General features: G+C 36.3%; 1 pseudogene; it reads left to right on the top strand.

The window, feature by feature from the left end:
* Nucleotides 1–9,908: 9,908 nt before the first annotated feature.
* LOC103948089 lies at nt 9,909–11,831 on the top strand (annotated as a pseudogene).
* The last annotated feature ends 412 nt before the right edge of the window (nt 11,832–12,243 follow it).

Raw genomic sequence — 12,243 nt, 5'->3', positions numbered from 1 at the left:
AACAAATATAAATGAGCCCCTGGCTCATTAATATAGAAGTATTTTGTGTTTTTATGTTATCCTATGTTATAAGCATTGCAACGCCACATTGTCAAAAACCAAATAATTTGCTAAGTTGGACCGAATGAGAACAGTACCAATGTACTTACGGTACCAATGTATTTATACTTTTTTAAGGGAAATTGAAGGAAGCACAAACAAGGAAAACTGCATATATACTTTTTTACCGGAAATAAATAAACAGTTGAAACGTATGACAATTGGGTATTTGCTGAATCAGTAATGGATACCCTAACCACCAGGGGAATCTTGGAGCCTAGTGCAACCCAACTCTACAGAATGTCCATCAGCCGCAAATCTATGACCCCCAAACAAATTTTGGCCAAATGAAATTACTTCTGTCCTCTCCGATATAGAAAAACACCAGAAGCGAGATTAGATCGTCAAAAGTATATTCAATAAGAAGCAACCATCAAACAAGAGCACATTCAGCAGACAGGACGAGGGTGACTTGTCCATATTGTGTATGCTCTCGTTTTAAGTTTTAACTAAGGCCAATTCCGTTTTTCGTTTCCTTCCCAGACCAAGTAAAACATCATTACATCATGTCTCTTGATGGCATGGGAAACAAAATTCTTATTCCTCATGTGGTTTCTGGAAAAACAAACAGAAAACCTAAAGCTTATATTTTGAAGATGGAAAGATTTCTCCAAATATTCATTTCAATTAAAGTGATTGCTCCAATAAAAAACTAAGTACCTTGGACTGCAGTTTGCTTGATTCTCTATGCTTGTTCCCTATATTTTGGTTTTGGATGAGTACTTGTTAGAAAAGTATGACAACAAACATGATATCAAGCACCACATTATTGCTGATGATATGTAATGAATAATGAAAAAAGCAAGAACAAGACGTAATAAAGGGCCTTAAATCAACGCTTCCGAGTCATCCTATGAAACAAAACGTAGCCAAAAAAAAAAAAAAAAAAAAAAAAAAAAAAAAAAAAAAAAAAAAAAAAAAAAAAAACAGTACTAACCAGTAGCCACTCGTAGTGGTAAATAGTGGTATATATAGATGTAAAATACATGCAATTTCACCAGTAAACCATAAAATAGGGAAGACAGGAAAAACCAACACAACTAGGAAAAAAAAAACTATTTGTGCGATAAAACTTTAGGTAGTGAAGTAGTTTTCATCGCAAAATGTCCTTTGTGTGACAAATTAAGGGTATCATCGCGGAAAAATGTCAAGGCCATGAAAATAATTGAAAACATTAGGTGACAAAGATTTTCGTTGCGCAAGAAGGCTTTGCACAACGAATTAGATAATTCTTCGTGCAATCTCTGGAGAAAAACACGGTTAGATGAAGATTTGGCGCCATTATAGTGCGGGGCAAACATTTTTTGCATGAGAGAGAACTTTGTTGTGTCAAACCTACGTGACGAACATGAGTCTTTCGTTGTGTAAAGTTCTTTGAAATGGTAGGTGTGGTCGGTGAGACATTTAAGGTGGAGTCATTATTTGCGCAATGAGTGCTTTGTCAAGCAAAGGGTTCATAGGTTCTATAAAATTACATATCCGCTCTCCCTTTTCCTCATTATCTTCCTCATCCTTTTTCCCAAATCCCTCACCCCCTCATTTTCTTCTCTCCCAAACCCCTCATATCCTAATTCTCATTTCCCTTTTCTATGACTTTTTCTGTCGACAATCTTCGTTTTTCATGGTAAATCTTTATTATACAAATAAAGAACAATTTTGTTTCAATAATTAATTTTAATTTATAAATTGTGTCTCATAAGTTGTGAGTCTTGGAATATATGAAAATCATAATGTTGTAGATGTTTAATTCTGCTACTACCCAAACTCAATAGGGATATGAGGGAGAAGGATCTCGGACAGGTAATACCAAATTTTGCATGAATTTTATGGTTTTTTTTGTTGTTGAAAAAAAATTACTAGATTATTATAATAAAAGTGACAAACTACTTAGTTTGATTTTGAAAACTTTGTTTTTTCCGTAGAGAAACACAAAAGAGGATGTATGGCTGAGCCAGAAGGATTGACGGGCCAAGGCGAATCTACAGCTTAAGGAATATGACAAGGAGACGCACGCCATGCTTGTGCACGGCATAGTGGCATTATTGAGGAACAAATGTCCTACAGAGTGGGCGTCTTGGAAAAAAGTGTCAGAGGATATGAAGAAGTCTTCGTTGGACAAGTTATCAGCAAGTGCCAATTAGTAATTTAATAATTATTTTTGATATACAATATATAATGTTTAATATTTTAATATTTTTGTATAACAGGTTAATTTTATTATTGATGAAACCGGCCCTAACTTGATGAATTTCATCGATGACATATTCAAGAGGCATTACCGGGAGTGGAAGGATGATGCCGATTGAAATGCACAAGCTATAGAAATCCTATGTGGACTAAACTAATTATGATAAAGGTGAAATAATATGTTGCTTAAACAAATTAACTAAGAGTTTGTGTACGTGTAATACTAGCTCCCCTATAACTAAGGAATATGATTCCAATTGCTGTTGAAAAGCACGTTCCACAACCACTAAACCACTATTGGCACTTAGAGCAATGGATGAATAACCAACCTTCCACGATAGATGGATGTTGGCAACCATTGCTTCTATATATACAAGGGTTCCCTACTCACAAAGAACACATTCTAAATACGAGGGTTCTATCACCATAAGAATATAAGGTCTTCAAGTGAGTAGAAGAAACTGCTTAAGTTACATCCATGGCTTCTTCAGGTTCGACTCTAACTAAATACAAATATGCATGTGATTAGAGGTTTTGTTTATACTAATATTCCAACATTTGGTATCAAAGACAAATTAATAGGTTCTAAGCCTTGGTCTATAATATGGAAAATCTAATTCTTTGTATCTGGAATTCTTAAAACTCATTTACTTTGTTTATCATATTTTTGTTATTTCATGGAATAAATTTTGGAGTTTATGCGTTGTATATGAACTAATCATGGCTTTCAATGAAAGATGAAGGTTTACTTAAAAAGCATTGTGATTCAAAAATCTATGAAATGTTCACATTCTTTTCCAAAGAGGAGACTATATAAATTGTTGATTGTTTTTAATTAGTGTATGGCATCATTTTGATTAGGCCATATTCTTTTCCAAAGACTTAACATAATTGCATGATAAGATCCGTTAGTGATGGCTATACAATAAAGGTCAATGGCAGTTTTCATCTCTTGCCCAAAGGTGTGATGAAAAACATGCGTTCACATATTTAACCCTAATTTTGTTTTAATGGCTTCCTTAATGAACACTTTTGCAATGAACCTGTCCTCTTTTGAGCCACTAAGTGGGGGGAACTTCAAGAGGTGGAAGCAAGACATTGAAATTGTCTTAGGGCTGATTGACCTTGACTTGGCCTTGTGTGAAGATGAACTTGCAGCTGTGACTGAGGATTCAACTGCGGATCAAAGACTGAAAACTAAAAAATGGGAGAAAGTTAACCGAATGTCACTTATGGTTATGAAATGAACCATGAGTGATACTGTGAGAGATGGCATTGCAACATGTGATAAGGCTAAAGATTTCTTGGAGGCAGTTGGGGCAAATTATAGAGAGTTTGAAAAAGCTGAAATGGGACCTGATGACAACCCTGACAATACTCAAGCTCGATAAGAATAAGAGCGTTAAGGAACACATCTTGAAATTGGTGGAAACTGCAGCCAAACTCAAAGACTTGGAGGTCTCTGTGGATGATGCATTTATTGTGTATATGGTGCTCAACTCTCTACCTTCAAAGTTTGATCAATCAAAGGTTTCTTACAACACTCAGAAGGAAAAGTGGACTCTCGATGAACGAATCTCTATATGTGTATAAGAAGAAGCAAGAATCAAAAGGAATAAGATTTATGGCACTGTGAACTTGGTTTATGGAGATAAGGGTAAAAGGGCTACATATCAATTTGGTAAATTCTCTAAACCTAATCTTTTCTCTAAGACTGCCATAGTTGCATCCTCCTCCAAAGGACCTGAGTCAAATAAGGATTATATAGACAATATCAAATGCTACTTTTGCAAAAAAACTTGGACAAATGAAGAGAGATTTTGAGAAAAGAAAGTTGGAAAATTAAGAATGGTATGAATTTTGTCAATATTTTTGTTTGTTTTGAAACTAATCTTGTAGAAATCCTTCCAAATTCTTGGTGGTTTGACACTGGTTGCTCGGTTCACATCACCAATTCCTTGCTAGGGTTTACAAGAAGAACTACAACAACAAAAAATGAAGTTTTTCAAGTCTTTGTTGGCAATGGGAGTAAAGTGGTAGTGAAAGCAATAGGCAATCTAAGGTTGAGGCTGTCTAGTGGTTTTATTTTGGATTTGTGTGATGTACTTATGTACCTTTTTTAAGGAGTTTAATTTCAGTTTCTCAGCTTGTTAAATCTGGCTTTGCTTTTGCTGGTGACAAATGTTAAGATTTTCTTTAAAAATAATCCACGTAATATAATTAGAATTTTTGTTTTGGTCAATGACCTTTGGCAATTTCTATGTACAATTTTTAATGATCGTGGATTGCTTAAATAATGATTCGACATTGCTAGCAAAGAGATTGATTTCAAATGAAACTTCTTCCATGCTTTGGCAGAGAAGATTAGGTCATATTTGTAGGGCAACAATGGAGCGTTTAATTAAAGATGAAATTTTTCCACCTTTGGACTTCAATGACCTAACAGATTGTATTGATTTTTATAAAGGAAAATTAACAATTTCAAAGAAGAAGAGTTCAATTAGAAGTCAAAAACTTTTGGAAATAATCCATTTAGATGTCTGTGGACCCTTTCCCACGAGGACACTCTGTGGAAAAGTTTATTTTGTGACCTTCATAGACGATTTCTCACGTCTCACTTATATATATTTAATCTCGAAAAAATCTTCAGTATTGATCTTTTAAAAAAAAATTAAAACAAAGGTTGAAAATCAATAAAATATTGAGGTCGGATAGGGGAGGAGAATATTATGGTAAGTATACTAAGTTAGGTCAGGCTAAAGGTCATTTGGCTTTGAACTTGGAACAATGTAGAATGCAGGAACAATACACTACTCTAGGTACCCCTCAACAAAATGGAGTGGCAGAAAGAAGGAATATGACTCTTATTGAAATGGTAAGGAGCATGATGTGCCATTCGAAACTGCCTCAATTTTTGTGGGGAGAAGCGCTGAAAATGGAGAATTACATTCTCAATAGAGTTCCTAGTAAGGCAATATGCAAGACTCCTTACAAATTATGAAGTGGTCGAGAGCCAAGCCTAAACCATTTACATATGTGGGGATTCTGTGCAGAGGCAAAGATTTGCAACCCAAATGAGAAGAAGTTAGACTCAAAGACTATCTATTGTAATTTTATAGGATTTCCTGATAAATCGAAAGGTTGCAGGTTTCACTCTCCTAGTCTTCCCAACAGGATATTCGAGACAAGTGTAGCCAAATTCATTGAAAGTGGTGAAGACTTCCAAGATTATCAAAGTGAAGAGATGAGCTTTGATTTTGATGAGACAAGGGTTGTGCTCCCTGATATTAATTTGGACCTGATTGTTAATAATGATACCATGACCATAGGAATTGCACAAGATCACCATGAGGGTTTTAAATGAAGTTCAACCACAAATAAAATTCAAGATTCAATAATTCAATCATCCAAGAGATCAAACTGAGACACAAAATGTAGCCGAGCCTTCATCATCAACAAGAAATTAGTTGCTTAAACAGCAAGTCACTCTTGAGAGAAGAGTGCAACCACTGAGAACTAGGAGGTCAGTAATCCCCAATGATTACCTAGTTTATCTCCAAGAAATTGAAGTCACTGATGGTATTTCAGAAGATCCAATCACGTTCGAACAAGCAATGAAGTCTGAGCAGTCTAATCTTTGGCATAATAAAGCAATGGTGGATGAATTAAAGTTTATGAAAATCAACAATGTGTGGACTTTAGTTCATGCACTTGAAAATGTCAAAGCTATAGGGTGCAAATGGGTGCCGAAAACCAAGAAAGATTCAGTTGGCAAGATTGAGAGATACAAGGCAAGATTGGTGGCTAAGGGTTTTACTCAAACTGAGGGAATTGATTAACAAAAGATAGTCTCCATATTATTCTAGATTTGGTGGCACATTTTACATGTGTGTGCTAATTATTTAATGTTTGAAATTTTATAGATTTCTTGTAGTTCTATATTGCATGAAATCTGATCCCTTATCTTTAAAAACATGTCCAATGACCCATACCTCACCCACCAATCAGTCACTCTCCTATTTTCCCTCACCTAACCAGACAGCTTCCTTCACTTTTCCACCAATCAGAAAAAATCTATCTCCATCTCTCTCTCATCTTCTCCATCTCTCTCCCTCATCCATAACTCTCTCCTCTCTGTAACACCAAGGATCACCATCAAACTTCATAGATCAAGCCTAAAATTACCACCATCGAGATCCTCTCGTCCTCACGAACCCATCCGTACGAACTGATCACGAAATGAACGAGTTTTGAGTGTCCAAATTGGAGCAACTCGGAGCTCCGACTTGGGTGTGGATCCTCCGACATTTTCCTATGCAAGTTACAAGGTTTCGGGAGCTTTGGAAGCACCTACGCAACTCCACGTGGCCACTAACCTAGGGTTGAAGTGGAGCTAACGTGAAAACACACGGTTTTGAGACGACGAGTTTGCATCTGGGCTATTGAGTCTATTTTGATCCATTTTCATCCACCTTTTGGACTTTTAAGAGGTATAATCTTGTTCTCCTCTTCCCCAGCTTCATTTCTATATAAAGTTTGTCGAAAATGGTTGAAAAATGAAGAAGATATAAAGATTTGAAATTTTTCTAGAAATCGGTGAAAATTTCCTAGTTTTCAACGAACCAGACGGTGGTGCCGGACTACAGAGGTCAACTGGAGAAGAAGGAGAATATTCCCTTAAAGTTAACAGAATATTCTGACGCCGTTAGGTAACACCATTAGATTTAACAGTATATTCCCTAAGGTTCTGTTACTTTGTCAGGCGTGTGGTTAGTGTGTGATGGCGCGTTTGGCCTCTGGTTGGTGTGTGGTTGACTCATACTGGTCTGTGACGTCGAGTAGAATGTTTTTGTATATTTAAACCCTCCGTTTAAGCAAACTATGGTGGATTTTCCTAGCCTTTTAGTATATGTCCTATTTAATTAATTAGTTTAGTTATTTCGCATATAAGAATTACCCCAAGGACGTACAAGGAAAAACAAGGCTAGGAGGCTATAATCCGACCATGTATTAGTGAGTGGGCATTTGTTTATATATACAAAGTTTTTATAATTTCCACATGTGCCTTTAGATTGATTTTTACGCCTATCATGGCATGATTTATTTTATTTAAAAATGGCACTATTGTTGTTGTGATTTACATATTATCATGGCATGTTTATACACTTTATATTTGCTCATCATGCATGCTTGCACCGGTGTAGTACTCGCCCCGGCCAGGGCCAGGCTTCATGTATATGTTCACATCGCACTACACGCTCAACTTGGATCCATTGTAGGTGCCAATCCTGTCGTACAAGTTACATTAGGCAACTCCGACTCGTATGTGATGTGCCTAGCGCCAGTCTTCACGTGATTGTATAGCGTATATTGTGATTATACCCAATCTTGTTCATGTCAGATTCCCTCTGCATGAACTTGTGTTTTAGCATAGATTGATGAGCACCTGATTTTATTATGCTACTATTGAGATATTGTGATTTGGCGTATTTCTACATTTATTGTTGATTTACATTTGATTTCATACTTATACGTAGTATGATTTTCTGGAAATTATAGATGTTTTACGACGAGGGGTTAGGATGTTCAAAAAATAAATGTGTTTTATAAACCCTTGTTTTTGTCCACTCACCCTTCTGTTTTTTGCCCTTCCAATTCCTAGTTAGTTGATTACTCTGTGGCGTACGAGAATTATCCGGCGGTTCTGACATACCTCCTAAATAAATGTAGGAGTTTTTCCTGTTGTGCAATAAGCACTTTAACTAGTTTCGACTGCACATTTTTATGTCATCTATGCTCTGAACACTTGTGTTTTATGGGTTCTTCCCACTACTGCGCACTCACCACTTAGTTTAAATAAGTGTTAGATTTGGTTTAAATTTGTCCATTTTTTATGCATCACTTTCCTTTTGGTTACGTCATCTTCAGGTGACGGCCAATATGCCTCGACTCCGGTCGGAATATGTCAATACTATTCACCTGTCAGAAAAACTTTTTTTCCAAGGAGAGAAGTTCGTCGCTGGTCGGCATAAATTGTTCCATTGGATTTTTTTTTTTTCCAACTAGTCGTCGGGAAGAAACACATTTCCGACTAGTCGTCATAAAAAAATAAAAAATAAAAAAACACACTTCCGACGTCAGTCACCCCTCACTTTGGCTAAATCCTTGTCGAAATTGAATTAAAAAAGGGACAAAACTATTTAATTTACACTGAAAAATATGGTTGCAAATACACATATGATGGTTGGAAATACTTTTTGTACGAGAACTTTTCTTTTTCTGTGTTCTATTTTTTGCCACTGGCGGTTTTCATCGAAAATACTGTTTTCAACAACGAAATAATATTTACTTCTATTTTTTCGCAGTTAAATATGTCGTTAGAAATCATCAAAAACTTGTTGGAAATAATGTTTTTCCAACAAATCTTCTACAAGAACAGCCGTCAAAAATATATAACACCAACAGAAAAAATGTCATTTAGAATAATACATTTCCGATTGTAAAAGGTCATCGGAAGAAAGACAATGAAAAACAATGAAAAACAAAGAACAAAGCCCCCTACCAACCCATGCCACATACTTTGAAACAACAATGACATAAAACTTGCAAATAAAGAGGCTGACAATAAAAAGAGTGGGAGGGCTTCATTCATGCAACTGCTGCTACAGAGGCTGACAATAAAACCAAAACATGTTAGTCATATATAATATGATTCACAATAATTAGCACTGTGCTAATTATATAATATTCTTGAATCAAGATCCTTAGTTAATATTAAATAAAGAAGACAGTACGATAACAAATTAACCTTTTATTATATAACTAAAAAAATAACACACGTAAAGAGAATCCTCAACAACCCTAGAGTTGGTGATATCATTGGTCACTGTATCAGCTACGAGGATCAAGAGTCAAGATGCCACAGATGACCAAGCTCACATGTATAGTTGACATGAATAAATTTGAAAAAACCATCAACAAAAACCAATCTAAGTAGTTAGACTTCACCCACTGCTTTAGAATAGGATGATGGTGGCATCATTACTCCGTTTCATTACGAAAGTTGTTTAGTCTATAACTGAACTTCTGAGGTATTTGTTTTCCGATCCTCCTTACTCCAGCCTTGAAAAATGACAGTCCTACAAATATTTATTTTTTGAAAAATGTAAAAGAAAATACATACATACATATATATATATATATATACATACATACATACATATATATATATATATATATATTAGAGATTATTTAAGGAATAATAGTGGGTGGAAAAATAACATTTTATTTTATTAACATCTTATAATAGGTGGGATGATAATGTGAGAGTGAAAATAGAACAATAGAATGGGTCTAACAACACTCTCTAAATACACACACACACATAATTAAAGGACAAATTATGCCTGCCGGGTTAAGAGAATCTATTCATCAGGAAAAAGACATCATGTGCTATATAGAGATATATAATGCATACAAACAAACAAAATTAAACGGCAAATTATGCCAGCAAGTTTAAGAGAATCAATAAATCAGGAAAAATACAACATCCAGTGCTATATTAGATATAATACATGCAATTTAACCAATAAGCTACTTCCAAATTCACCTTTACTTTCCTCATGGAGCTCCAATGGCCTTCCTTCCAAGTCCTGTTTACCTTTTTTCTCTTTGTCATCACGGTGCTGAAAATAGCTAGAGGCAAAACCAAAGTGTCGGCTGTAAATCTACCTCCAGGGCCGTGGACGCTTCCCTTCATAGGCAACATTCACCAGCTCGTTGGGTCACAGCCTCATCATGGACTACGAAACTAAGCCAAGAAATATGGACCCCTTATGCATCTACAGCTTGGGTAAGTTTCAACCGTCGTTGTTTCTTCGGCAGAATATGCCAAAGAGGTGATGAAAACCCATGATGTTGTGTTTGCATCAAGGCCCCCTATCCTTGCTACAAGGATCTTGTCTTACGAGTCCACAAACATCGCCTTTGCACCATGGGGTGATTACTGGAGACAACTACGAAAAATTTGCACACTAGAGCTATTAAGTGCTAATCGTGTGCAAGGCCACCGACCTCTTAGGGAAGAAGAGTTAGGGAATGTCATTACATGGATTGGTTCAAACGCAATATCACCGATCACTCTCACTGAGAAAGTTTACTCATCTACGTATACCATCACGTTGCGAGCAGCCCTTGGCATAAAAAGCGAAGATCACGAAAAGTTCATAGATGCTGTGAAGCAGTCTATAGCGGTGGCAGCAGGATTTGATCTTGCAGATATTTTTCCTTCTGTCAAACTGCTTAATCTGATAGTGGAATTAGGCCGAAACTCAAGCGGCTGCATAAGGTAACTGACAGGATAATGGAAAACATCATCAACGAACATAAAAAGAAAAGGTCAACAACAAAAAGTGGAGAAGGTGAAGCAGAGGTAGACCTGGTCGACGTTCTCTTAAAATTTCACGAACATGGCAATGGCCTTGAGTTTTCCTTAAATACTGACAACATCAAAGCAGTAATCTTGGAATGTATATGCATTTTTTTTTTTATGTCACTTAAATAATTCAAACCAGTTGTTGATTATATTTAATCTAAAAATCAATTTCCATTCTTGTTCTAAATGTACAAACTTAACAAATGATTGACGGTGCATCTTTTAAGCACTGTCTAAGGCTGAATCCATCTACATGAATGTTTTTCTTCCCATCGCGATGTAGCCAATTCACCCGCAGCCACTGTTTTTAACACAGACAACAGATACTATATGTGCAGATCACCTTTTCTGCTGGTTTGAACTTAATACAAAAGGTTTTCTAAGAACATAGTTATTTTCAATGACTGGAACTGCTAGCAATTTTAGAGAAAAACCTAGTTTTTAATCATTAAAGAATTAATAATTTTTGTCCAGGACATTTTCGGAGCTGGGAGTGAGACATCAGCTACAACTGTAGATTGGACCATATCAGAAATGATAAAAAATCCAAGAATAATGAAAATGGCACAAGATGAGGTGAGAGAAGTGTATAACAGAAAAGGAAAGGTAGACGAAACAGGCATTAGAGAGATGAAATATTTAAGCTTGGTGATCAAAGAGACACTCAGGCTATATCCTCCTGCTCCCCTCTTACTTCCAAGAGAATCTAGAGAGAGTTGTAAGATCAACGGATATGAAATACCTGTCAAAACCAAGGTGATTGTGAATGGATTGGCAATTGGAAGAGATCCCAATTACTGGACTGAAACTGAGAGCTTCTATCCAGAGAGATTCCTTTATAGCTCCATTGACTACAAGGAAACAAACTTCGAATATATCCCATTTGGCGCCGGAAGGAGGATATGCTCGGTATGGCCTGGCCAATGTTGAGCTCCTACTTGCCCTTTTGTTGCACCATTTTGATTGGAAACTCCCTGATGGGATGACGCATGAAGACCTGGACATGACTGAGCTTTTCGGCATTACAGTTCGAAGAAAAGACGATCTGCGCTTGATCCCCATTCCTTATCATCCTCCATCTTGTAAGAAACCACCAGTGGAACAAATATAAATCAGCCCTTTTATTGTAGAGAAAGTATTCTTTGTGTTTTTATGTTATCCTATGTTATAAGCATTGCAGCGCCACATTGTTGTTGAAGTATAAGCTCTGCTGCTGCAGGAATTGAAGGATACAAGGTTGAAGATCATGGTTGCCGGCTTAGTTCATAGTTTTGTTCAATAAAGTTTGAATTTGTATTTGTTTGTAATGGACGGTCACGATTATAACATCTAAAGGGTGTAGATCATGCCTCCTGTCCAATTTGATATAAGTGTTTAAGTTGCTCATATCCAACTCACGTGGCCTATGCTTGCTGAGGTGTGAGCTAGCAACGGCTATATTGCTCACACTCTCTTCGTGTTTGGCATAACAGAATGCAAGGGAATCCAACGAAGATTCTCGGTGCCGTTTCACTCTTTGCTTC

Source organism: the organism of the source record quoted next, unplaced genomic scaffold, assembly GCF_019419815.1.
Source record: "Pyrus x bretschneideri cultivar Hongxiangsu unplaced genomic scaffold, Pyrus_bretschneideri_v1 Contig38, whole genome shotgun sequence".
NCBI lineage: Eukaryota > Viridiplantae > Streptophyta > Magnoliopsida > Rosales > Rosaceae > Pyrus > Pyrus x bretschneideri.
The sequence above is the reverse complement of the archived record's forward strand: the minus strand, read 5'-3'. Positions and strand labels throughout refer to the sequence as shown.